At 49.7% G+C, this 27,670-nt stretch overlaps 1 protein-coding gene across 5 annotated transcripts in view; it reads left to right on the top strand.

Moving 5' to 3' along the window:
• Positions 1–27,670, top strand: part of LOC8043619 (la-related protein 4) — a 76,609-nt gene that overhangs the window by 22,236 nt on the left and 26,703 nt on the right. The window lies entirely within an intron of this gene.

Here is a 27,670-nt window from a genome sequence, read left to right as displayed (position 1 = left end):
CCTTGTACGACACCTTTTTTTTTCCACGAAGTGCGTGAAGTTAGGTGATCTTGTACAAAAGGCTCCAATATTTACGCCATTGGTGGGGAAAACATGGAGCTTTCTGGACTGCCACTAGATGGCCCTGGATTTTGACGATGGGGTATTCCCAAGAAATTTTGGAGAGTCTGGAAAAGTCTGGGAAATCGACACAAAACTTTTGTCAAGTCGGGGAAAAGGGCCGTCGTGGGGCGTAGCGGTGAGACGCGACGAAGCGGGACGGTATATGGCACGGGTGGCCTCCGCGTTGAGGAACAGTCGCCCGAGGCGTCACTGGGCAGCGTGAACCGCCACCGGATGAAAAAGCCAAGGGTCCGAACAGCCGCTGGAAGAGCCCGTCGTCTATTTTAATGCGGGAAGCATTATATGCCCCATTACGCGGAAACCCTGCGTCGGCGTGACGGAGCGATGGTACCAAAAATGGCCGACGGCACAAGGAGTAAAGACGCGTCAAAAATGCTCGGAGTGACGCCAGTCTTCTCAGGGAGGTTCCTGTATATCGAGTAAATGAATGGCTTTGAAAGGAAAATTTGCTGCATTTCGGTCTGGGGGAATCGAACCCGGGCCTTCGGTGTCTCCGTGGGTGCGTCGCCGACCACGAGGCGATGGTCCTCTCGCGATCGACCTGATCCCACCGACGCCACCGCAAGCGGCTGTTACGACGCGAAGATTACGCGCCAAATGCTTTCGGCTTATTCCCACACGTCAGCAGTGCTAAGTGTCTGTGCCGAATTTTCTTCTTTCTCAATGGTCAGAAAATGCGATCGAATTATTCGGAGAATAATAGATGTTTTCATAGAAGTCTTTGGTGTTCCGTAAGTAAATTTTACACGTTGGAATTCTGCTCCTAGAGAATCCACGCGTCAAAGCGCGTCGATTCGGTATTTGGGGGGTAATGGCGTATCCGTTCGGTGCAATGGTTAACTATTGAAAAAAAAAAAAAAAGCGCGGATTGCGAGCCAGGTGTGATCGAGTAGGTTGTTGGCCTTGAAACGTACCGGTGTCGAACCGCTTTATTTTTAGCCGCACGCGGACGCGCGTTGATTTGCATTTGTATCTGCGTTGTTTGTCGGAACCCAGGTGAGCTCGCAAATCCAGCTGTACGGGAAGGCGAAACTAAAATTGGAACTCCGGATGAGGGGGTTTCGGTATGTCGCTGGTGGTGTGCAATGCTCGACACTTGTCCCTCGAACGCGATTTGTGCGCTTTTTTTTTTTTTTCCCATTTTGAGGGAGTATAAAGAGAAATATACCACGTAGGTTAGTACCCCACGTGAGCACTATCCGCAACTATTGTACTTGGTTAATGATACATCAATACTAAAAGAAAAGAAAAAAACGGCGATGGCTTGTTTGCGTTAACAGTGTCCAGGAGAAGGGTACAAGGATCAATGCGTGTCACGTTGTCGGGAACGTCGCGAACTTTTGTTGAACCTGAAGTTCGACTTGCTCGGGGAAACTTCGAACTTTTGACAAGATTTGACGAAGTTCGGCTTACATACGAGGGGTGGCCCAAATTGTGTGGGGTAATTATTTATAAGATAGAGTTTCTTTCGCGAAACTTAGAACGCTGGCTGAGTACAAGTTTCCCCGATTGCGAGTCCTTGCAATTAGTTCACCGTGGCGATTCATCTACCCGAGGCTGTGGTAATACAAGGGAAACATCGTACAGTTTAAGGGAAACTGAAGCGGTTTTGTATTCGAGTAAAAAAACATTTAGATGGTCTTCATTTAATCTACAAGATCACAAATATAGATTTTTTTTTTTTTTATGTGGACAGATGTTTTAGAAATTGATTTCCAAAGTACCACCGAGGCCCTTCCTTCCCGGAGCGTAACGTCACACAAAGAGTTTTCGGAACCTCCGCTCTCGCGCATTTTCAGCTCCCATCAAAGCTATGCACGCGCACTCTCGCTATTAAAAAAAAAAAAAAAAAAAAAAAAAAAGTCAGAAACAGACGTCGCGACTGGTGTCGGTGTTGTGGAATATATATCTGGCAAGCTCGCAATTGCACGCGCTGCCCACACGAGCGACACGCGCTTTGCGGCCAAAATATCATTTTATGACCTAACGACTGGTCGGAGGTTTTTTTTCGTGTTTTGTCGCGTTTGCGCTTTATTTTGTTTATTCGTGTAAAACAATGTACCGTACGAATGTTGCGCCTACCCTCCGCCAGGTCGCGTCAGCACGTTTTTAATTTTAAATGGGAATTTTAATTGGAGGTTAGTTAATTGTTGAATTTAGAAGCGCGGTGGCTTGCGCCACGCAAGCCGCCGCATAATTAAAAGGGTTCAGTCGTATCCAGCCATCCATGCATCCGTCCATTTTCGCGCATGCGTATGATAGTGAAAGCCGATCGAAATCGAACCTCGGCAGTTTCGTAAGATTGTGTCTACCCGTAGTCGAGTAATTTCTTTGGCCCGACAAGTTTCCTCGTGGGCGAAAACAGGTTGACGACCATCCAGAAGTAGCTCTAGCCAACCTAGGGCCGTGCAGTAGAATTTTTGACGTAATCTAAGCGAGATCGAGCGAAGACACCTGTTGGACTGGAGTTTTGTGTTAGCGTTCGGACAAGGCTTTTTCTTTTTGTGATTAATTCAGCGTTGAAAAAACGCGTAAGGAAACACGACTCGTTAAAGGGCAACTCCGCTCAATTTCGAAGATTTCGGGATAATGAGTGATTTCGCATTAAAAAAGCCCTAGTAAAAGACAATAGGTCATTTGCTTCGCGAAAAATGGGATATATATATTTGTAAATCTAGTTTTAAACACGAGCGGAAATCGAAACCGAAACTTCGGCTCCCTCCGGCAACGTGGCTATCGCGTGGTACGAGATGTCACGTGATTCTCTGGACAGCGACGGGCGGGATTGGTTGCGGGCTTGTGCCAGGCACAAGTGTCGTCTGCACTCGGCACCGCACTCTTCAGCACGTTTTTGTGTCTACGACATTGGACGTCGTCACGAAGTCTGGACCAGGGTGTCGAACCGGAACCGAACCGAACCGAAAACCGGAACCGAACCGTTATTTTTAGCCGAACCGGAACTGAACCGAACCGAAATCTTCGCCGCCATCTTGGAACAGAACCGGAACCGAACCGAAAAAAAATATAACGGTAACCGGTTCAAAACGGTTCAAGGTAATATTTCTTTTTTTTTTTCTTTTTTTTGTTAGTATCACAAAATGAACATATGGGAATAAAAACTTGGCGGCTGTATTTTATGGGGTTATCCCCGTCCAGCTTCCCCACCCCCGAGTGACACAACACCACTTTCCATATAAACATTTATTCACTCACATTTGGCGAGTTCTCCGGCGGTCGCACCTCACGGTATCCAAAACGTCCGTCCTCTTTCACGTCCGTCGCACCACCCCCTGTGTCCTCCCACCGACCCCTCGAGCCCCCGCCGGTCCTTCCCTCGCACCCCCTTTTCCCGGCGCCAGGCCGACGGGTGCCTTCCTCCCGACGTGGGTGTTCTCCCGGCTCCCCATCCACGCCGTCCAGGCCCTTGGGGGTCGGGCTCCTTTGAAGGGGGCCCGAGGACGTCCGCCGCCGCCACCAGCCGGCCACTATCAACCTCGATCGGCTACCGAGGGTGCCGACGGCTCGCCCTTGAGCCGCCCTCGGCCGCCAGCGTCTGGTAGCAATCAGGCGGCGGCAGAGCGGGCCCCCACACCACCCCCCCCTCAATCCTCAGACCCCGACGCCGCCAAGAAAGAGTCCAGGTCAACGTCCATCAAGGACGGCGACGCCAGGGTCCGAGTGATAGGCCCTCCGGGCGCGGTGGCAGATGAGTCCGTCGGGGAGGGGCCGATGAACTCGGCAGGCCGGACCGGCTCGGACTGCCTCAGCGGCGGAAGCTCCAGGGCCCGCGGGATCGGCGCGGCAGGGGGGACCAAATCTGGGGCCGGAGTCAGGAGCCCCGGCCGCTCCCTCCGCAGCAGCCTGAGGGCCGCCTCGATGTCCTCCTCGGTGGCAGCAGCCGCAGCCGCTGCGTCTTTCTTCCGTTGGTCCCTCTCCGTGTGGAGCTTGCCCCCGGCGTGGGCCTCCTGGCACACCACCAAGACGTGGCAGACCGGACAGAGGGCCGCCTCCTCCTCTGCCGTGTAGACGGCCGGCGGCTCGTCGTCCCGGTCCGCCAGGGTCAATCCCCGGAAAGGTGGCCTCACCTCGGACGGGTTGACCCCGCGGGAGGGGCGGTACTGGTCCCTCCACCTTGCGTGGGACGCGTAACCGACTGCCTCCCTCCCGGAGACCACCGTCCATGTAGCAGCCGACCGCGTCTTCTTCTTGGCCTGCTCCAGGGGTTTAGGCCCAGCCGGAGGCGGTTGCGTGGAGTGGGAGCTCGAGCGCCCTCCCCTGCCCGACCGGACGCGCCTGAAGTCCTCGGGCGTCCCATTGTCGCCCCCCCGGTTCCGGGACCCGCGACCAGACCTGGACCTCGAGCGGGGGTAGTAAACCCGCTCCGTCGTCCAGGGCTGAGTTCGGCGTTCGCCGCGGTGGGGTCGGCCCCGTGCACCGCCGTTGGCAGACATTCTGTGTGGGGAAAAGAGGTGGTTAATGGATGCGATACACTAGTGCCTTTTGGCCCTGAGATTGTATCTCCGGGGATTTTCCCCAGCGTTGCTTGTCCCGCCTGCCTCCCCGTCAGTATCGTCAGGATCGCGGAGGCAGTAGGTCTTTAAGTCGCCCACGTGCACCGAGCCGGACACTTCGCCCGTGTCCAGGCGAGCAAGTCGGTAGGTCAAACGTGACAGTCGTGCCGCGACCCGGTACGGCCCTTCCCACCTGTGTGCCAGCGACGCCGCAAAACCTTGCGCCGCGTTGCTGAGAGGGTGTGTTCGCCTAAGGACCAGATCCCCAACGGCGTAAACCAGGTGGCGGTGCGTTTTGTCGTACTGGGCGGCCTGCTCCAGCCGGGCAGCGTCGAGGTTCTCCCTGGCCGTGCGGAGGGCGTCCCCGAGTCGGCCACGGAGTTCCGATGCGTAGCGAGAGATGGGGCGGGGGTCAGCCTGCCCACACTCTCGGAATCCATTTTCCAAGGGATACGTCAGCTCCTTTCCCAAGTTCAGGTACGCGGGTGTCAGTCCAGTCGATCGATTTACCGTCGTTCGGGTTGCAAAACCGAGCTCGGATATGTTCGCGTCCCAATCCTTATGCTTACCGGTGAGTGTCACCAGCATCGCCTTCAGGTTCCGGTTCACCCGCTCGGTGATGTTCGCCTGTGGGTGGTAAGGCGTTGTTCGTTTGTGCTGGATATTGAGTGACCGGCACGAGTCCACAAAGACCTTACTTGTGAACACCGACGCGTTATCTGTGATCAGAGAAGCAGGGAAACCGTAGCGACAAAACGTATCCAACAGTCTTTCCCAGATTCTTGCAGACACTAGCTTTCTGAGTGGGAAAAGCTCGACCCACTTCGAGAAATGGTCCGTGACGACGAGTAGATACTGGTTTCCGCGTGGACTTCGGGGCAGTGGTCCGATGATGTCACACGCGACCGTCTCCCAAGGGCGCTTGCTGATGACAGGTTGCATCAGGCCGGGGGGCTTCCCTCCCCTGGGCTTCGCCACTTGGCACGCTGGACAGCTGCGGGCATATCGAAGTACCTCCCTCCTCATTCCCGGCCAGGTCACGACACGACACAACTTTTCGTAAGTCTTCTTGCCGCTCCCGTGGCCTGCCAGGGCCGAGTCATGAAAATACCTCATCAGTTTCCGCCGCAGCTTCCGCGGAACGACGATTTTGAAGGGGGATGGGTCTCCCTCGTGTTCGTCCATCTCGGGGATGTACCTGAGCAACAAGTTGTTTTCACCCAACAGATAGGAATCGATCTCTCTATCGACCCTCGCGCCCGCGTTTCCGGTGTCCGCTGCGTTGCCCTCCAGCGTTTCTGACACCCGCTGTCCCGTGCCAGCGTTTCCAGCGTCTGCTGCGTTATCCGCTAGCTTTTCCGACACTCGCTGACAGAAACCATCTGTTTTCTGGGCTTCCAACAACTCTTCCCTGCTCACAACAGTACCCCAAGCGTTCATCTGTTCATTGGTGGCATCACACACAGCCGCACAAGGCGGGGTATCACCTTTTCCGCCACCGCTCGCATTGCCGCGAGTCTTTCTCTCCGCGTGGATGGCACCCCTGGAACCAGCTTCCGGCGCGTGACCGGGCGCTCTCTCCTTCTCGCCCCTTTCCTCTGCATTCCCGCAAGCTTGCTGTCGTGGGTGGAGGGTTGCCCGGGGCAGTTCCCCCGGGTCAGTCTCCACGGGTGCGCGCGACAATGCGTCCGCGACCTGGTTCGCAGTGCCTCTGCGATACTCTATCTTGTAGGCGTAGCGCTGCAGAGTGAGCACCCAGCGGGCCAGTCTGCCGGCTGGTTGCTTCAGCCTCTGAATCCAGGCGAGAGCGTTGTGATCAGTTTGGATGGTAAAGAGAGCGCCATCCAGGTAGAGATCGAACTTATGCAGGGCATACATAATTGCCACTCCCTCTCGCTCGGTGGTGCTGTAGTTGCGTTCCGCTGGCGTGAGTGTGCGGCTCGCAAAGGCGACGGGCCTTAATTGGCCGTCGTGCTCTTGCAACAAGACCGCTCCCACGCCGTAATCGCTGGCGTCTGTTTGCACCACAAACGGCAAGTTTAAGTCCGGCAGTCGCAAACTGGCAGTCGCCGCGATCGCGCGAGTGAGAGAGATGAATGACACCTCTTGTTCTCGTTGCCAGACGTACTTCGAGCCTTTGCGCAGCAGCTGGTTAAGCGGGCGGGCTAGCTCGGCACAGTTGGGAATAAAATGGCGATAAAACCCAATCATTCCTAGAAACCTTTGGAGGCTTTTCACCTCCTGCGGCCGAGGGAAATCAAGGATGGCCCTTAACTTCTCGTCGTTCGGTTTCAAGGTTCCCTCGTCGACCACAAACCCAAGGAGATCGATTTTCGGAGAAGCGAGCTGTACCTTCTTCGGGTTAATCGTCAACCCCGCATCCCTCATTCGTCCGAGGATGATCCTCAGGTGAACGAGATGTTCGCTGAATGACTTGGAGAAGACCACAACATCATCCATGTAGGCCATTGCGAAATTAAACCTGGCGTCTCCCAAAACGATGTCCATAAGTCGCTGGAAACTTGCCGGCGAGTTAGACAGTCCGAAGGGAAGGCGAGTAAACTCAAATAACCCGCGATGGCAAGTGAAAGCAGTCTTCTCGACATCGGCAGGAGCGATCTGAATCTGCAAAAACCCCCTGCTGCAGTCTAGTGTTGTAAACACTCGGGCGTTCCCCAAGGAATACATGATGGATTCGATCGACGGAAAAGGATACGCATCCCTCGTTGTCAGAGAATTGAGTTGGCGGTAGTCAACGCAAAGCCTGGCTGTCCCGTCCTTCTTTGGAGCTAGAACTACCGGGAAAGCCCAAGGACTTTTCGATCTCCTGACCGCGCCCGTGTCAATCATCTCGTCGAGGGCGGCGTCTAGGAGGTTTCTTTTGTGAACGCTAAGCGGCCGGGGATTGCAACCCCAGGGCTTAGCTTCGCCGGTGTCGATCCGGTGCTGAAGGACGTTAGTCATGCCCGGCCGTTCGGTGAATGTCGCCGAAAAGGGGCGCAAAACGTCCGCGAGTGCGTGCCTCTGCTCGGTCGGGCCGTCGAAAGACGCGAGCACGGCCTCCAATTCCGCCGCTCCAACCTGCGTGACGAGCGCCTCTGGCTGGAGCTTGGGACACCCAGCGAGAGCCGTCGTACGTGGAGCGCAAGGAACACAGGGCGGTGGGTCGGCGAAAGGTATCAGCGGAGTAGACGGGTCGTAACGGTACCCATTGTTCCGCAGGTCAACGATGATGCCTTCCCGAGAAAGGAAATCTCGCCCCAGTATGACCGGAGATGTGAGACCCCGAAGGTACACAAAACGTTGCCTCTTACGTCGACCGTCAAACTCGACCTGAAGGCGCAGAGCCCCCTCAGCCCTCGTCATGCCCGTTGCCAAACGCATGCAGATGTCGACCGGTCTTAAACTCCTCCTCCTCTCGCGGCATGCTTCGTACACGTCGTCACCGATCAGACAAAGGGTAGCTCCGGTATCTATCAATGCTGAGAACTCCCTCCCAGCAATGTTAATCGTCATGTAAGGTCCAGAGGCAGAGAGTCCCGTCTGGGCTCTACATGCCAGTGGGGCAAACGCGTCCGCGACATCAGTGGGACATGTCGGCGACACGTCTTCGTGGGGCTTCCCCACGGTACCGCGTCGCCCCTCCCTTTCGCCGCTGGCCAGCGGCGGGAACCTGGATGATCCGGTTAACGCCGCTGGCCCCGGGCGTTTCCCTGGCGCTGACCGTCGCGCTCGAGCTGCGGACAGTTACGTATGATGTGGCCAGGCTGGTCACACCGGAAACAACGCAGGGGTCGGCGGCCCGGACTCTGGCGACGCCCGTCCCTTTCATCTCGAACGAAACGGGGCGCGTTACCTCCCCGCCTCGCGACACCACGCGCCCCGGCCGCGCTGGCCCCGACCGAACTCGAAGGCCGATTCTCGCGGCCGGCGCGGCGTCTCTGCTCGTACGAGAAGGGGTCTAGCGCGCGAGCTGAAACGACTTCTCGCGCCTCGCGCCTAACAACCGCGGACACCGACGCCGCCTCGACGCGGGGGGTCGGGCTTTGGGACCCCGCCCAGGCGCAGCTAGGCTCAAGCGATTCCTCCGGCCCAGGCGGCGGCGCGTAGCGGAGCTCAGCAAGCAAGTCCGCCTGAACGACGCGCGCCTCTCGAGCCAGAGCCTCCAGGGTGTCGAAGCTGCGCCCACGAAGGTACGGCTTGAAGGATGGGTGGCACTGGCGGATTACGCGCGAAACTTGGTCCGCGTGACTCGCCGCGGGGTCTGCTCTCGAATAAAGTTCCTGAAGTGCGCGCACGTACTCCAAAAGGCTCTCGTCAGGATGCTGCGTGCGCGTGTTTAATTCCTCGCGGACGCGCCTCTCATAGTCCGGCGGCAGAAACTCGCTTCGGAAGCGCTCATGGAACGCGGCCATCGATGAGGGAGGCTCCTGAAGCCTCCACCAACGGGCGGCATCCCCGACAAGGGCGATTGGCAGGATCTGCCGGATGACGGTGTCATCCGACGCGCCAACGGCCGTTTGGTAGGTGCCCAGGCGCAACAGGAAGTCATGAACAGAACTCTCATCCGCGTAACCCGAATACGTGGGCAGCTCCATCGTAAGCCGCGGACGCGGAAGAGTCACCGGCGCGGGAGCAGTCGGGCTCTGCGCCGCAGCTAACTGCCGCGTAAGTGTAGCGAACAGAGCTGTCATTTGCTCCATGAGCTCAGCCGCACCCGAAGGCGCCTGCGGTTGCGCGATGGTCGGACTCTCAACCAGCGACGCAGTCGCCCCTGCGGGGTTAGCCTCAGGGGGAACGGCGGCTGTGGGTTCCCGTCTGCTCGGCTGGTTCGCGCCGTTTGAACTTCCGTTTCCCTCGCGCCTGGACTTCGGCATCTCGACTTAAGTCAAAGCTCTCTGCCTAATCAGAACCCTTGGCAAATTGGTCCCCGCTCCAAAATTAAACACAAGTAGAGTGGTGACACCCGGGAAGAGGAACTGGACAAAGACAATTAATCGGGCCCCACGTTGGGCGCCAGTGTATGGGGTTATCCCCGTCCAGCTTCCCCACCCCCGAGTGACACAACACCACTTTCCATATAAACATTTATTCACTCACATTTGGCGAGTTCTCCGGCGGTCGCACCTCACGGTATCCAAAACGTCCGTCCTCTTTCACGTCCGTCGCACCACCCCCTGTGTCCTCCCACCGACCCCTCGAGCCCCCGCCGGTCCTTCCCTCGCACCCCCTTTTCCCGGCGCCAGGCCGACGGGTGCCTTCCTCCCGACGTGGGTGTTCTCCCGGCTCCCCATCCACGCCGTCCAGGCCCTTGGGGGTCGGGCTCCTTTGAAGGGGGCCCGAGGACGTCCGCCGCCGCCACCAGCCGGCCACTATCAACCTCGATCGGCTACCGAGGGTGCCGACGGCTCGCCCTTGAGCCGCCCTCGGCCGCCAGCGTCTGGTAGCAATCAGGCGGCGGCAGAGCGGGCCCCCACAATTTCTATCTATTGATCAAATCGTCATATTCAGAATTTTAATGTATGAAATTGTGGGTTTTCGTGGCACCTTTGTATTGGCACTATGATTAACCAAGTGTCACGTGGTCACGTGACGTCATGGTGTCAATACATGTTGTCAAGTAATGTCACGTGACCTCGTAACGTCACGTCACTCACTGCATCAACTCGATTTAATTTGAGGAAGTCATTAGATGTATTAACCTTGTTGACAACACGACGTAACATGACATCACGATTTCGCACCGAGGGTCACGTGACACCGTGACGTAGGCGATTTTCTTAACCCCGAGTCGAGTGCTCGGGTTCGTGACAATCAGCGTCGCCAAACATTCGGGTAACGGCTCGTGTCAATTAAATACGATAATTAATAGCACAACTGCAACAATATCTGAAGCTCTGCCCAAGCTTTTGCTTTCCAAACCCTAGCCGCCGAGGGCATGAGTGTGACAAACACTGGTGGTATATAATTAGCGTCAGATCACGTGGCCGCTTGTTCAAATTGCGAGTTGAGGAGATATCGACAGCTGTCTCTGTCCTTTATTTTCCTGCATCTGTTATTAGGGGAAAACTAATGGACGTTTCCGCAAGCTATCAACGTCAGGGGTTATTTCTTAACACTATTTATTGAAAGTACAAAAAAAAATGTTGCAAGACCAATTTTACATTATTGAGGCACCGAAACATTTTTTCGTTGTTGCTGTACTGCATCCGGAAAATGTCCTTGGGAATAGAAGTTCTGAAATGACTAAATGCGACTTACTAATATGACTTTACATAGAACTGCACTTGTGTACGCAAGGAATACCAAAAAAAAAATAAGATATTTTAGCGACCTCAGAGGAACAGCCGAAGGTTGGCAGTCGCGGTAAATCTCACACGAGCGTTGTTCTCAAGATATTGCCAAAGTTTCGACCCCCTCTGTATTTTGCTTAAATGAGCTATAAGAATATTTCTATACATTACTAAATACTACTCAGGATCACTCCCTAACGATAATAACGGATTGAACTTGGCTTTGCTTATTTTTCTAGGCCATGGCAGTCGCCAAACAGTTAGAGAAATGTAAGCATCGTTCATCCCCTCAACTCGGAGCCAGAAGCGGCCACGTGGTCTGGTGCCTATCTTATGCCGCCAACGTTGATCATACCGCCGCGCTGGGGTTTTAAAGGACGAAAGCGCGTGCTGAGCTCCAGGCATTGTTAGAGTTGGGCTATTCTCATCACCGCAGTGGTTGGACACGAGCCACTGCCCGAGTGTCCACCTAGGCATTAATTGTTACGAGCCGATGTCCAGTGCTGACGCAGTTCTCGTGTCCAATCCATGAGCCGCGCTCGACTGTCGACCAGGCGGGTGGTTTCAATCCCCCAATTACGTCATCAATCTTTGGGACGGCAAGACTAAAAGAAATAATCTCGTTTAATCATCGCAATTTCACCACGACGAAGAAGCTTCTGAATCAGTGGTGGCCTGTGCGAGTGCACTTGGGCTAGAGGACCAGTACACCTCGGAAAGGTCATGAACATTCCAACCCGATATCGTTTCATATGATCCCTTGGAACTTCACAGGGTGCAAAATAAAAGCAATGAAGGATTGCGGTTAACAAGTGTCAAATAAATTTTTCAAATTAACAGACACAAACGAAGGAGGTAATTCCTCAGGAATACTTTGTCTTTTCACTCTGGTGACGACCAATAAAGCTGTACTATGGTGGGAATGAAGTAATGGCCGGCCGCAAGTCAGTAATCCAGAGTGGAAAGGCTGGAGGGGTTGCCACCCTCTACGAGCGGCGGCGGCAACCAGACAACCGGCAAACGGGTTGTCTGGTTGCCGTCGTAATTTATAGATGGCGGAGTTTAGTGTCATCATTCGTTTGTTGACGGATACGACACTGGGAAACTAGCCCTTAACAGCACCGCTGTATAAAGAAGTGCGTCTGTGTGGAGGGGGGGGGGGGGGGAGGGGGGAGTTTTAAAAGCATACTGTGTTGTAAAGGTTCCTCTTCCCTGCATCTTTGGCGCAGACCAAAAAGCGTGACCCCGGAAACTACTTTGTTTGCAAAAACGCTCTCGACAAAAAGCACGTTTTTGTCGTGCCGGACGTTCGCGCCGTTCCTCACGACGATGCAATACGAATACTAATACGTGCCTTTCAAATACTTGGCTTTCACTGAGCTTGAACTTCTTGCAGCGTGTCTTTTGCACCGTCGAATTCGATTCTCTCAGCAAGAAGAAATCAGAATGACCACCAGCCTAAAGGGTGGTAACGTCACGTGCATAGCATGCTAAACAGTTCAGATTTCTGGTGAAATGTGATGTTCACACAAGTAGCAATAGATGTCCTAATTGTAAAGTTGTGCAGCATTTATAGCAGTCTCGCCATAATATACGGCGGCCTAATGTAATGTTAGAGCGCATGACTATTGAAGCATAGTGTTGTAAATTGAGGGCCCAAAACAAGTGCAGGTAAAACCGAGTGTAACATTAGCCTCCCGAGGCAGCATTTCGCGAAGTTTCGAGCTCATGCAAGCTGATCAAATGTGATTTATACTAAGATATAAAGAATCTTTGTCTGTCCTTCGCGATATTTATGCAAAATCATGAATTTCATTGCGCGCATCTTTACGCATCTCTTTTTGCAGTGAGGCGTTCTGCGAGGAATTATTTGGAAAAAAATAACATTAATTATCTCTCTCTTTTTAAGCATTTCGTGTATTTGACTTCCAACCATTATGTGAGCACAGAGTCTTTTTTAGCGAACTCTGCAATCCGATGTTTCACAGCTGCCAATCAGCCAAGCAGAAAAACACTTTTACGCAGACTCCACAGCTCGCGTAGTTTCGAGTATCGTACTTCCGGGTCGGTCTGAAGCGGTTATGTGAACTTTACAAAGTAAAATTTATTGATCAATATAAAATATATTTAATCACTAACTGAATATTTGACGAAATAAACAGAGTGCCGACCACTCTAAAGCAATGCCCCCCAAATTCTTTGAAAGGTGTTCCGCCAATCGTTTCCGGCGTTTTTATCCTCGACAGGGACGTTGTAAGTGATATGGGGCGGCCTTACATACATTTCTGATATTGAAGCTAATTTAAATAACGATGTGTTCCTCACACATCTAACTTCTCAAACATATAGAATTCTGTTATTGCCTCTTTTATGTGGTGAAGATTACTTTTATGGGTCTGTGGGCTGCACAAAAACAAAGTAAACAGGGGCGCGCGTCGGAACTATGACGATTACGCACGCAAACCGTCAGAAAGTGTCCAATTAAGTAGCTGCCATGTCGAGTAGAACGTGATATACTACTTCGTTTTACTTATCAAAAAAGAATCTTAAAGGACGCTTAAGCTTCGTCTTTAAAAGTGGAACGCGATAGCGTCAACGGGCCCCGTCTGCATCGCATTCTCATTAGCCGCGCAAGCACGCCTCGCGTGGCGTCTGACTCGCAAATAAAGGGTCGTGGGTTCGAATCCCGCCTAAAATTCTTTTTTTTTTCTTTAAGGCAAAGGAATTACTTTCAAAAGTAAAATCATTTGAAACATACGGCGACCTTTAATTCACATTACATGTCATGTTTGAATCCCTCATTCCATGCGTGATGTCACGTTTCACGTAAGCATTGTGGGCTGTTTGAAAATCTTGCGCGAGGATATGGAGCTCTGACGTCATGAACCTATCGACCAATATGGATTTTCTTGTCACGTCACCGGCATCGGATTTCCTGCGACATGAGCTCCTTAACGTTATCGTGTAAAAATCATAATTACCAAGGGTGATGCTCATTTGCAACTTAGATTCTCCGGCACCTTGTCAAGAACAGGCCTCAACAGGCAGGCTATGCCAGCTTATTCTGTATAAGAAAATGTTCACTTGGGCAAGCGCTATTTTGGGAAAGATTTGATCTGGGTTCGAAGGTGCGTATAGATTAGAGTGAACAATTCCGATTACTTCTTGCTGCATGATTAGTCGCATGCGTGCGGTGCTGAGTGTAAACAATGTTTGGTTAGAACAACAGGCATTTGGATTGCCGCTCGGTATTTCTATAAAAATAGTATGAAAGGAATTATCCTATAACTTTTGTTACATTTTGAAAATTTCATTGCTTTTAGCTCAGTAGGGTCGTCATCATGTACATACATATTGTAAAGTGTATTTCGTAAACGTTATTTTATGATATGTATGGCCACCGAGGTGCTCATTTCATAATTTCATGTGATGTAATTAATTCCTTAGTTCAAGGACACGATTTCACATTTAATACTGCGACACAAAGTTAAGTTGTACCAATCACGGGTATTTTAGACGACCTACCACACTTCGCGACCACATTTTATACCGTGTAAGTAGATCAGCTTGAACTTTAGAATTTTATTTAAACACGGAGAAATGACAAGAAAATATAGTATAGTTCTAAATTAGAAGCTGATCTATTTGCAGGTATGTACCAACAAGCTCAACCTTTTTGCTCTTGTACTTAAACATTTCGATTCAGGTAAAATATATTTTACTCGTAATCAAAGAGATGTATGAACACGACGTCATGTGTGTTAATGTAGATTTTCTTCTACTCTTGCGTGGAAATTAAAAAACTGAAATTAATATTTTTGGTACCTAAAAACAAAAGTAAATTGCACGGACGATCGAAGAAACTATTAGTTAATCGCTTCACGGCGTAAATAGTGTATATTGCCAGAACAACGCGGAAAATATATTCTCAATTTAGTGGTTCAAACCGGTTCGAACCGGTTCGAACCGGTTTGAACCGTTATTTTTGCTCCCCGGAACTGAACCGGAACCGAACCGAAAGCCGTGAACCCGAACCGGAACCGAACCGATAAAAATTTCGGTTCGACACCCTGGTCTGGACAAAACGCTGAGAGACAATAATCACAAACTGCGAGACGACGATGGCGGTTGTGACGCGGGAGACGGCGGCGGGGCGGCTCCCAAGAAGCGCGCTGCGCAGGCGCGTTACGCCGGTCACGTGGGCACCGCTGAGCGCCGAGAGGAAACGTTGCGGACGTCACCCGTTACGCTTGCCCGGAGAAGTGAAAACAAGCAAAAACGGGCAATGGTGATGACGCTTAGCTCAATGTTGGCGTCGGCAACGCCGTAGCTTTGACTGCGCTCTTCGGCGAGCTGAAAAGTTTTGCCGGACCGTTTTCGGTAGACTTTCACTCTGGCAGGCCAGGTGCGCTACAAAACTTGACTTGAAGCCATGGTTGCAATCACTACCGTTGCCCAATTTGCAGAGCAGCGATGTCTTTATTCGTCATCAGCACGCGCAAACAAAGATATCGAGCCAGATCAAGCACATTACATAGTTGATATGTGGGACGCCAGGTTTGGGCCAGTCCGGCTACGAAAACAAGATTGTTTGCTGCAAACTACATCGGTTGAGGAGATCTTCCTCTAAACAGCTCTGTGAACTCAAAACGACTCGCAACCATAAAAACAGACGAGCTCGATAAGCTGCGCTCGTCGAGCATTCTGCAGACTCCGCCAGCCATGGTTGTTATCGTTTCAAATTAAAGCGGGAGAAGCAATATCAGAATACTTTTGAACACAATAATAACTCCATCTAGATTATTTGTTTCTCGAACATAAAAAAAACAAAAAACATCTCGGTTAAAATACTAATACGACGAGGGATACAGTTTTACAATCAACCTTTCACACGTCAATCATCTTGCCAAGCGACGTCATGCTATTTATATGAGGTGTTGCTTTGGCCCGTCTCTATCGAAAATTGGGCGCAGCTGGTCCAATATTTGCTCGCATATATGGTTCGCAATACGATTTTCCCAAAAGAACATCGAAAAAAAAATCTGACCATATATTTTTTTACGATCAGGTGGACTCGGTTTTGATACGCAACTTTTGTCATCTGCTCTTCAAACCCCTTCCCCCCCCCCCTTTTTTTTTTCCCCCCTCGTTTTCCTCCTTTCTTGTTGCTCTCTTCATATCTGGTACAAGATACACCGGAACTGTGTTCTGCGGTGTATCTTGTAAATCAGTAAAAAAAAAATAAAGCTTATATAAAATTGTTTTCAAATTCCGATTTTTGAGTCCTGCTACACGGTGAGCATCCGATAATAAACGTTAGGTAACACTATACTCGTTTTTTACGTCAAGTACCGTAAATCTCGTGAGAACTACCTCGCGCCGCGTACAAACAATGCGCAAAACTTTTTTTTTTTTTTTTTTTTTTGACATGAAAACGAGTATAGGTAATATTGCGCACTGGCGCTCCCTCGTGATTTTTCTCCCGGACGCTCGGTCCTGTCGCGTGTGTGTCGGCTTGCGTCAGCGGCGTACTGCGCGCGCTCGCTTGTTGACACAGCGCCGGCCGGAGTCCGTGAAGGTCACGGAGCCGTGGCCCACTCACTCCTGGCCCGCTCTCTTGAATGGGAAGGGGTGCCGAAGCGGGCCAGAACGACCAGCGCACAGCGCGCACACCCGCCGCCCCGCTGCTGCAGCAGCAGCTTTGCCCGCAGCGCGTGGGTGTACTGCGGGGAAGTTTTCTCTCGCGCGGCGGTGCAGAGCGGCGAAGCCGAGCTTCCCCCCTCCCGCCCCCCTCTCGGAAGGAAATCGGGAGTCTGATGATCTTTTTGTTTCTTTTTATTTTGGGAATCTGTGTGTTTGTTTTAGGTCCGACGCTTGAAGGCGTGCTAGAACGTTACTTTTAGTTCCTCTAAAGGATTTTTCTTCTATCATCGCTGACAACGTTTGTTTTTATCCTTATTTTTTGGTCGATGTCTAAACGCGCGTTGGGACGTTTTAGTACATCTCGTTGTTTTTTTTTTTGTTTCTCTCTGATATGGTGGGAAGATGTTGTCGTGGCTGCATTTACGTGTCTATTAGCTAACGCACCCATGTCAGTTGGTTTATTTTGTTTTCGCTTGCAATTTGTACGCGGCGCTTTTGCTGCCGGCATAAGATCGGCGAAGCGCGCGGCCAGAAGAGTCCTTATGGCCGGTTTCGGCGATTAACCAGACGCCCACGGTGACGTTTAAAAAAAAGGGGGAATTACCGTATTTCCCGGTCCACAGACTACACATGTTTTAAAAGTTGTAATTTTACCCGGTGCGGACTATCTACAAATGCGTATTGTACGATGATTTTTTATTTTTTTTTAGATCGTTCATTGTGACAAGACGCGGAGGAATTTTATTAATACTAGAGTATATTAATGGTAATTTGTGTATGATACAAGCTTCTTTGCGAGCTAATACACAGGGCTTTTTTTTTTCATTTTTGGCTGGGTATGATTATTTTTACGTCCGAATCGGGCACTACGTGCTGACTATCTAAGCTAAATATATTATTTTTGACGCTAAATCTACCCCTGCGGACTGCTCGGGACGCCACTATCTAGGGGACGCCACTATCGGGCAAATATGGCGGTCTACTACACGTCGTGCCGTGCCGTGTGCCAGACTCAACGCACAACGCTGAGGCATCAGCATCAGCGAGCATTGGACTCGAAATGGTTTCTCCCGCCTTTGATCCTCCTCCGCATTTCGAACCTGCGGCGATGTGTTTGCGTGAGCGCTAACTTCCAGAGGGCTTGACTTCCTTCGGGGAAGCGATGAAAGGACCGTCCTTTGACGGTGTCGATGAGCGTTGATAAACGCGGAATGTCTGGTTCACGTGGTTACATAGGTTGCCTTGGGGCACCCTGGGTAACAGGCTGATTCTACGATTACGAGAATTGCCGAGAAACTCTTTTATCGCGCAAGCCTCCGACAACATGTAATCGCGAAAGCGGACTACACGCGGTCCGGAAGAGGCGGCGAGTTTGCTTTCGTCAACGAAAATAAACGTGTGTGTGTAAAAAAAAAAAAAAAAAAAAAAAAAAAAAAAAAAAAAAAAAGTTCGAATATTACAAGTAGTCAGGATCACAGCTCGTCACGACGCGGCAAATCCCGGTAGTGACGTCACGAATATGAACCTTACGAGGGCTTATATTTGCTCCGGCTGCATACTGTTCACCTTTGTGCAACTTCTAGTAAATAATGTCTCGTGTGGAATGGTAGCATCCAAACGTGTGGTGTAACACAGTTTTCTGGATCGGCTTTCAGTGTTGCGCGAATATTCGAAACATTCGAATATTGGAGCGAATCCCGGATATTCGATTCGAAGTTCGAATCGAATACGGCTATTCGGCAACTTCGAATATTTTCGAGAGAGAGAGAAATATATATATAAAAACAAAACCTTAATTTAGACAAAAAAAAAAAAAAAAAACGAACGGAAACACACTGCACTAAGTATTTGAAATTAGTTAATTCACAAATCAGTCTCAGCATTTTTTCCCCTAAATACACAGTTTTTTTTTTTGTTTTTTTTTTTTTTTTTGTCCAGTATTTGTGCTTTGACCTCAGTTTGCTATGATGCACGATTTTGTTTTCTGGGAAACGGAAGTGTCCAGATTAATGAGACGGGACTGTATTGAAATGGGAGTAATTGCGCAGACGAGTTGGTAAACGATCAAGAAAGAGAACCCTTCAGACTTGGTCGTGTCTTTTTTTAACCATTCATTCTGTGTTTGCCTTGAACTGAATAATCACTATTCGCACACCCCTAGATTTCACCCGTCATACGGGTAGATATTTTTAGCTAATCTAACGCGCACTGCGGCGAAGGCTCAACGCCATTTCCATATTTACAAATCCGCAGCTTGACGCGGGCCTCGCTTTGGAAAAAAGGGAAGATGACACCGGGCACTATAAGCGCTTTATTGGATTCGGTTCGTGGGTGGTTCCAGCATTTATCCCCACGTTGCGCTAGTCGCTTCGCTAATGCCCTTATAAATACGCTTTTCGGTAGGCGGGTCTATTGTTGTAGTGCCGGCGAACTTCCGAGAATTCAATGGATATGTTTGCACTGACACGTCGGTTACTGGATTTATCCGAAATGCCAGCGAGTAAAGGAGCTATAGACGCTTTACACACGCGCCAAATTACAGCCGCCATTGCTGACCTTCTCTTGTCTTACCGAGATGCCGAGCAACTGAAACGGCAGTTGCCGATCCTCTACAAAGGCCGATGCTTTAGAAAAGGACCCAATTGAATATAACGTGGCAATAACCTGGCCTGCTATGGTAATCATGAAGTGCAATAAACGAAATAAGAGGAAACAAAAACTGAAGGTCAGTTATGGCGGCGCCCATGCACAGCTGCTGCAAAGCGTCTATACGAACCAGAGTTTTGTTTAAAGAAAAAGAAGAAAAAAAAAAAAGAAAAACGTTTGCAATTATCTTTAATGCTGAATTAGAGCGCAGCTCTTGGGGAGGAGGGGAGGGTCACGTGTGACGTCACGAGAATAAAATTTAGCGGTAAAGTTTCCCCGATACATTTAGCGGAAGATTTTGCCCGTGGGACGTCATTATAGGAGACGTCCCAGAATGCAACGCGCGGCGACGGCGACGCTGACTCAAACCGGACATTCGGCGCCCAAGAAGAGAGGTGCGGTCTAAAAACAGGCTGAAAGCCAGACATGTTTTAAGGACAAACTCTCGCTCGTTTCCCGCCTTAAAATGCTTGGAATATTTTTAAGTGGTACGATTGGTATGCGTTCCACGTGCGTTGTGTTTCATGGTTCTCCGATCTGGTTGCGATGCCAAGCTAAATAAAAAAAAAAAAATGTTCAAAAATTTTTTTTGTTTTCTTTCGTAGACTGTGGCGCAAGTTTGTGAAAACACATTTTCTAGGAGGTATTTGGGTTGACCGGGAGACGATCTGTTGCGAAGGATCGTGTCCGTAATTTCTAATGAGTACGTATCCGTCGATCGAGATCGCTGCTGGCTCCTATACCTCGTTCACCTTTACGCTGACAGCGCCGTGGAAGCTACGAGCTCGTTTGCACCTGTCTCGTACACAGATGGACCTTACGTGACGTCATCACGCCCTAGTGCGTACCCACGAATAGCGTTGATCCACTCGTCACCGCAAAACGAACACGCCTAACCTGTCGTCTGCTTTCTTTCTGCTCACTTTTTGTCTCGGGTCTTCCTCCGGTTTGCCCGTCTTCTGCACCCATCGTGAAAAGGGAGCTGCTGATTGGCCCGGCGAGTGCGTAGCTTTTACCGCACTGTCAGCTTGGGGTTTGAGCGGAGCAGAACGTGGTGCTGTCCGCTTGCATGCCAGGCATTCTTCCGATTGATGCTCATCTCGGTCTCGCCATTCGGGATTGGGGGTCGCCGAGGATCTCTATCGCGGTCGGTCGCGGGATCCGTACCGCGGAGACGCTGGAGCGCTGGACGACACATTCGGGGCTGTGTTTTACAGAGCCTACTCCGACGGGCCGTGCCATGGAATTCTGTTGCGGGCAGGACAAACTCCCGCTAAGTGATCCCCAGCGTTCGCTCTGCTAAGGTTGAAAGGTGGGGTTGGGCCACTAGCAGACGACGACATCGTCGTCTGCTAGTGGCGCAGAGGGACTAGCGAATGCCGGCTTCGCACACTAGTCCTGGCAATGGCTGTCTTCCATTTTCTACTGCTTTCGGAAGTGCACCTGTTCGTTTGCGAACGAGGATGTTGCCTTCGAGAAAGGTGAGGACGGTGGCTCCAGTATGGCCAAAGGAGGCTTCGGTGTAGAAGCGTCCTGGGTTTGTGGACGGCTGTTTCGAGATGCCTTTACGCGCAGTCCGCGCACAACAGTTCAGCACACCACAGCCACACAGTAAAGGTATTGCCGGCTGAAAGACTGATTGCGCGTGCGAAGGATTATCGCGGCGTGCTAGACGAGTTTTGATGGAATCTCCTTGACGCGGAGGAGTACCGGAACGTGCGTCTTGACAGCCGGTGAAAGTTTCCGCAGCTTTTGTTGCGCGTGGAGCCACGAATCGCGCGACAAAATAATCCAACGGCCCTCTAAACACGATGATGAGCCATCTCTCTTTTAATCGTCCAAAAACGAGAAAAGCGTATCGTTGACGGACTAAGCGCTTTTGCAGTCAACCAGCCCCCAAAGATCAGCGAGTGAAATGGCCGAGGGCCTTTTCACTCCGCGGACGTGGCGCGGATCGCAGGAATCGGTGGCGTGACGGTCACGTGGTACACAGTCCGCGAACCAAATTCGCGATTTTCGTTTCGCGAAAATCGCGCGCGAGTCGTTTTCGACTGTCTCAACACACGGCCCTAGAGTCACTAAATGAGCTGCGCTTAGAGTATCGGCACTCCGTTCCCCGGCATTGTTGTGGGCGCCGCCATTTTGGCTCGTATGCAGAGCAGACGCAACTGCCGATCGTCATGATTCAAAAGTGCGACTTCCTCAGATTTAGATTCGTTGTTAAGAAGGTCACGCAATATTGCTTTGCTCTGTTACTGGCAACCGTGATTTTAAGCCACAATATGGCCAAGTGTCGTTACTCTGAAGCGTAGCTTATTTAGTGACACTACACGGCCCGAGTCAGTGCCATTCCAGGTCACCTTCGGGTTGAAACACCGTGCGCGGACGCACCGCTTGCCTACGTCACCGTGAAAAGGTTCAAGTGAACTGACGCTGTGCGCGCACCTCCCCGAATATGTTTGGCGCTGGACAGAGCTGCGGTCGGAAGAACGTTCGTTCGCGTTTCCTCGCTCGCTAGGATTTTTTTTTTCTTCTATTATTATTGAGGACTTTGTTGTTACGAAATGAGAGCGCATCCCCCTCAATATAGATTTGCTAAAACTATTTGGCGAGCTTTTTCTTTCTCTCGTCACTGTTAATTGGGTGTTATAGCGAAAACATGTGGGCGTGTTTTTATTTCTCTCCCATGTTCGTAGCTTCTAACCGAAATTCGGATTTAGTTGGGTTTTCTTTTTTTCTTTTTTTTCTCTCTCCCTGCAAGTTACTTTGGTACATTTAACTATGTGACATAAGAGCGCATCCCAGTGATGTGATTGCTGCGCCAAACTGCGCCAAGGGACTAACCCTGCTACATCCTGCTACATTTCGCCAAAATATGGGTAATTTGCGCCAAGCCTGCGCCAAAGGAGCAATTTAGGTCGCCTTTCGAAACCGAAACTAAACTGAGTACTGTAATTGAGCAGGCGTGTGTTATGTGGTGCAAGCGGCCGACTGACACAAGGTACTGTGCGTCAATTGTCCACCGGGTCTTGCATGGTTTTCCCGGCGTCTCGGACGCTAGCGTGCCGGGTACCAGTGATGCCGTCATGCTGTGAAACCAAACCACGTGTTTGCGCGGCAGGAGTTACTTTGTGAGCTGAGGCAACGGCCGTGGGAAAACTATATTTGGTCAGTGCCTTTCAGTCACCGTGGTCGTGCGACGTCGAATGTTGCCGTCCCCACATCACTGCAGATATAACACTTTCTAAAATCAACCTAAGTACCGCCGCATGTTCATCAACATTCCTGTTCCTGTTTAAATCGTACGTTACTACAAAAATTAATCTTTAATTCAAAGACTGCTCTGTCAAAGTATTGATTATCTAGATTCCTCTCGGCGGGCCTTCTTTCGAGAGGGACCTCGATACGTGAAAAATCTGTCGTGAAAGAAGGTTGGTGAAGAGAAGTGAGCTAAAGCACAAAAGGCAATGTATGCACGCTGAACCAGCACAGCGTGCTTGTTTGTCTCGAGTTCAGTCGTTGCACAAAGCACTCCAAGAACTTTTTAAAGCTGGCTTGCAATGTCTTGCATGTTCTTTATTTTTTGTTTTTAGCTTGTACCTTGTTTGCCGGCCTGGCAAGCACGCGCCACGGGACTGTTTTTGTCGCATGCTCGAAAGTTACATTTTGTGTACAATTTTGAAGATAAGTTAGCGAAGGAGCTGAGGGGCATGATTTCGGTTTCGATTGGACAGACATTAGAGAGTTTTAGTAGATCGTTCCGATAGCCCCGCTAACGATACAATGCAGGCGCAAGGGAGGCGGTGGCGGAGTATCGGGTATCGTTATCGGAGTCATGGGAACGATCTACTAAAACTCTCTACTGTCTGCATTCGCGCGACGAAGCATGCCCAACAGCAAGCCTGCCGAAGTTGGCCTCACGCGCATGCGAACATGATTGCGTGACTGAGGCACCAGCTGGGACGCTTGCAATTCATTGTTTTACGTTTTCTTACTTTTGACGAAATTCTGGCGCGTCGGGAACGGGTAAAACGGTGGCAAGTGGTTTTTCGAAATTGCTTGGCAATGCCTACAGCACTGTACACTTGTGGGATGTCTGAGCAGTAAAAACAGAAGCAGTGAGTTCCGTCACAACACGTCACATCGGAACACAACACAACACAAAGTGCCCTTCGTTTGTAAAGCACTTGAAACAAATATCTTTATTGTCCTAAGAATATCTGCTCCAAAATCCACTTTTGCTGCTCGGAAACACTGTCTTGGCTGCTCCAAAAGCCGCTTTTGCTGCTCCAAAACACTGTTTTGGTTGCTCCAAAGGCCACATTTGCTTAGGGTGACCATATTCCTCAAGGTAGAAAACGGGACATCCCAGCCCGGAGGGGGGATGGGGTGGGGAGGGGGGGGGGGGGGTAGAGGAGGAGGGGAGGGAGGGGAGGGGGGCATACTAAAGATTGAGATTTAGAGAAAAAATTTAATGCAAGATCTGCTATTTAAAAGCGTTAACGTACTACATGCGTGCTGTATGCAGTAACAAAAAAAAATGACGAGTCAATACAAAGAAACGTGTTTGTGGGCAAGAACAGTTCTCTCAATTTTACTGGGTAAATATTTTAAAGTACCTACGCTTTTTTGTTCAATGTACTTGTAACAAGTTGGCATAGTATCCGCTTGCTTCAACTCGCTTTGTGCCAATTTCGAAATTATGCACTCCTGCGAAAACGGGACATGGTTCTTTATTGGGACAAAAAGACGGGACGGCCGAAACGGACCTCAAAAACGGGACGTCTGGTCACCCAACATTTGCTGCTCCAAAACACTGTTTTGGTTGCTCCGAAACGTGCGCCAAAATGGCTTAGGCCAATCACATCACTGGCATCCTCATCGATGTACTTTCTAAAAAATACTTGGACTATAATTTTTTCTTCTCACTGAGTGAGGTAGTGGGAGAAGTTAATTCGGCATCATAGCGAAAACAGGTGGGCGTGTTTTTTTTATTTTTTTTTTAAATATTCGTGGCGTTTAATCGAAATGGGGAGCTGGTTGTTGTCTTTTTCTTCTTGTGAATTACATGGGAGCACTGACAGTGCGCTCACCGTAACTATCAGCTGCCTCCGTTTCACCGGCCGAAATCACATAAATAAATTAAAAAAAAAGTAATTCGTCTAACGAGCACGCATATTTGCCAGCTTTCCAACCGTTGTGCCCCTAGCGGCTAAGTTGAAAACTAAGCCCAAGGGGACAACAACATGAAGTGTTTGATTTATGTTCCTGACGCAGCGTTTCGGGCAACACTGTTCAAAAGTCGAACTTTGTCGAATTTCGCCGAATTTCGGCGGCTCGAAGAAGTTTGTTACATAACCCCCCCACCCCCTTAAAAAAAAAAAAAAAAAAAAAAAAGATTGCCTTTCATTTGACAAGGCGCCAACGGACGCTTGTGCCTTTCTGTGACGTCAGGTGAACGGGTCGTTCATATTGGGCGGCGAAGTGACGTTATTTTTGAACTCTGGGTGTGAAACCGGTACGGTTTGAAACAACCGTAGCGGTTGTTTCAAATCGTACCGTACAACTATGAGAACCGTACAACGTTGAGAACAAAGTGCATGTAGCCCGAGGAGACTGAACAAGTTTTGACATGAAACCGATGGTAACGTTTTTTCCGACCGACATTTTCTTTTGGGAAGGTCAAAATGGCAACGAACAAACACGTTGATATAAAATAGTATAAGAAAACGGGAATTAATGTTAAAAGGCAGGAGGGTAGGCAGTAGAAGAGATTAATGGCAGTAATGTATTGTATCGCGGAGAAGAGACGATACACGAGAAAGTTCGTTTCTGATTTTTTTTTTTTTTCTGACTTCATCGAAAGCGCTCGTTAATGATTTAATTGAGTATTAAGCGTTCTGTTTCCCCGTGTTTAAATGAGGAAGAAAAAAAAAGAAAAGGCACGCCATCCTGTCTTTAGGGTTCTTTTGTTCTCTTTTCCGCTAATCCGGTCGTTGCTTAATATATCACCTGGCGCACGCGGGTTCCGGCAAGTGCAGAATAAATGTGCATGGCGGCGTTTTCGTTTCGTTTATTTGTTCAGAGTAAAAAAAAAATGGAGAGGCCGGAGAAGTGGAAGCAGACGGAACGCTGGAGAGTGGAGGAGGTTCCTCCTCTCTCTAGCGTTCCGTCTGCTTCTTCCTCCTCGACCTTCCTTTCCATCACCCTACCTTCTTGAGTTTGCCATCTGGTGGTTTTAATAGCAGTTTACCTTTTGTCGTACAAATGGGGGCAATCGACCTACAGTCTGTAGCATTTTGCCGGGCGCCATCACTCGCTAGTCAACGGCAGACGAGAGAGTGTGTGTGTACTTCACCTTGCAATTCTTTCCGAATCTCTCAGTTTAGATCGTGGCAACACACAAGCTGTAGGAATGTAACACGAATTCATATTGACATCGTGATAGACATCTATACATCAAGGTGCTTTTTAAAGTTGATTATGTGCGTCCAACAGATTGACTAGACCCGAGGTAGGAGTGAACGCTTACGCAGCTCTTCGTGCGCATGTCTCGAACGTGTTGGCCTCGCATAAATCGCTTCAGAGCATCTTCAACTTCTTCCATTATTAGTAACTACAAGGTCGCCATTGGTACGACACATATAATGCCGTTCCTCAGGTGATCATAGTCATCGAAGTGGCCATACTGAATTTCGGAAAAAAGCCTATTATGAGCAGATTAGGTTTTCATGCTAAGCTTTAAAAAAAAGCTCCCGCTGTCTTTTTACAGCGGAGCTGTTAAGGGCTAGTTTCCCCAGGGTCGTGTCCCCCGGGAAGAAATGAAGACACCGAACTCTGGACACCTACCGCCATCTATGAGCGACAGCGGCAAGCCACGTATCTGGTTGCGGCCTTCGCTCCTAGATGGCGGCAGCCTTTCTACTCTGCCTTACCGACTTGCGACCGGCCATTACTTTCCATTGTATAGCTCCCCTGGTCTTCATTCTTCCCCGGTAGAAAAGCTAAAAGTCTTTTTTTTTTTTTTTCTTCAATTTTAACGAAAACACTAAGTGAAAACGTGACAAGCATTAAAAAAAAAAATAACAATTTTCACAAACATTGGTGGGTGCCACTTCTTGGGCCTGCCTTTTGATAGTTCCAAAAAGGCTGAGGGGAAGGTTTTGTCTGCTTCCTGCTGTGTTTGAAGCTCTGTGTTGTGTTGTCCTACGTCTTTTCCCCAGTCTCGGGGGGGTTTGCCTTACATTATGGGAAGGAAAATTGGCTTGAAAAAGCAAAAAAGGAATCATACTTTTTTTTTTTTCTAGGTTAGGAGGCGCAAGCTACTTCGTGTTATAAAGGGTACAGCCGTTAGAACCCACCCACCCATCCACCTATTGGACATGAGGCATGGGATTGAATCCTCGTCTTCGCCGACCACTGACATTGGACAAATGGCGCGCACTTACGAAAAGGCTCTATTCCACTGCACATTTTGTTTACCTCAACCCTCGGAATATTCTTTTTCTTCCTCTTGTGCGTTATCCCTGCAAGAATATTTAGTGGAGTTGATGATATTGCGCTAATTGACTGTCTTAATGTTACCTTATTTGGGTGTTTCTATATTTCCTCCGAGGCGGTTCTTCAGAAGTTTAGTAAGGCCGCCATATCGCTCTCGTACCGTTTTTTTTTTTTTTTTTTCTTCTTTAAGGGCGTGGTGAGGAGGACAAACTAGCAAACTTCCCAAGTCTGTTATTAAGACGGTACCTCAAGCAAGGCCGGTCCTGTAATTAGCTTGGTATTTACAGCGATAAGAGTCCAGTTTAAAAATGAGAACTACTCTTGGGCGGTGATTTCGACATTACCTCGTTTGTTTCTTTTCTAATGGAAAAAGAGTGCAATATTCATTTACCAGCTCTTCATGCCGGGAAACGAGGCCCTGGTGATCTCATCATTTCACATCTACGCTTTAAAAGTACAGCGACATTGACTTCAGAGTTATGTGATTACTTTTTGGGGCGCATGGAAACTTAATTTAGTTGCAGTTCTTTGTGTTAATATACAAAATGCTGCAAAGCCTGACGAGGCCTGTGCTTCCGTACAAAGTTCGTGGCAGGTCAGCCAGCGATCGGTGTAATAACTCGTTGGCCTGCGCAGAACGGTCCTCCTTTACTTTCGTACCGAAACATTCGGAAACTTTTCTAATTATAATATTAATTGTGTTGTACGTTTACTCAGCCGGAAGTTACATTAATGAGCGTCTGGTGTCACAGCTGTAGATGACAAGTTTAGCCAGTGCAGTACAACCGCCAGTCTGGAGTCTTTACTGTGTGCATCACGCAGTCGTGGGAACCTTTTTAATGAAATATTTTTGGAAAGCGAACCATTGGGAAGGAGCGAAAGTATACAGGCCAGCTGGTTGAGAAACATAATCTAAACCCCGAGACAAGGAGAAATAAAATAAGATCTCCAATC

The sequence above is a fragment of the Ixodes scapularis genome, unplaced genomic scaffold (genome assembly GCF_016920785.2).
Source record: "Ixodes scapularis isolate PalLabHiFi unplaced genomic scaffold, ASM1692078v2 PGA_scaffold11__112_contigs__length_91849675, whole genome shotgun sequence".
NCBI lineage: Eukaryota > Metazoa > Arthropoda > Arachnida > Ixodida > Ixodidae > Ixodes > Ixodes scapularis.
Note: the sequence above shows the minus strand (reverse complement) of the source record. Positions and strands in the feature narration are given on the sequence as shown.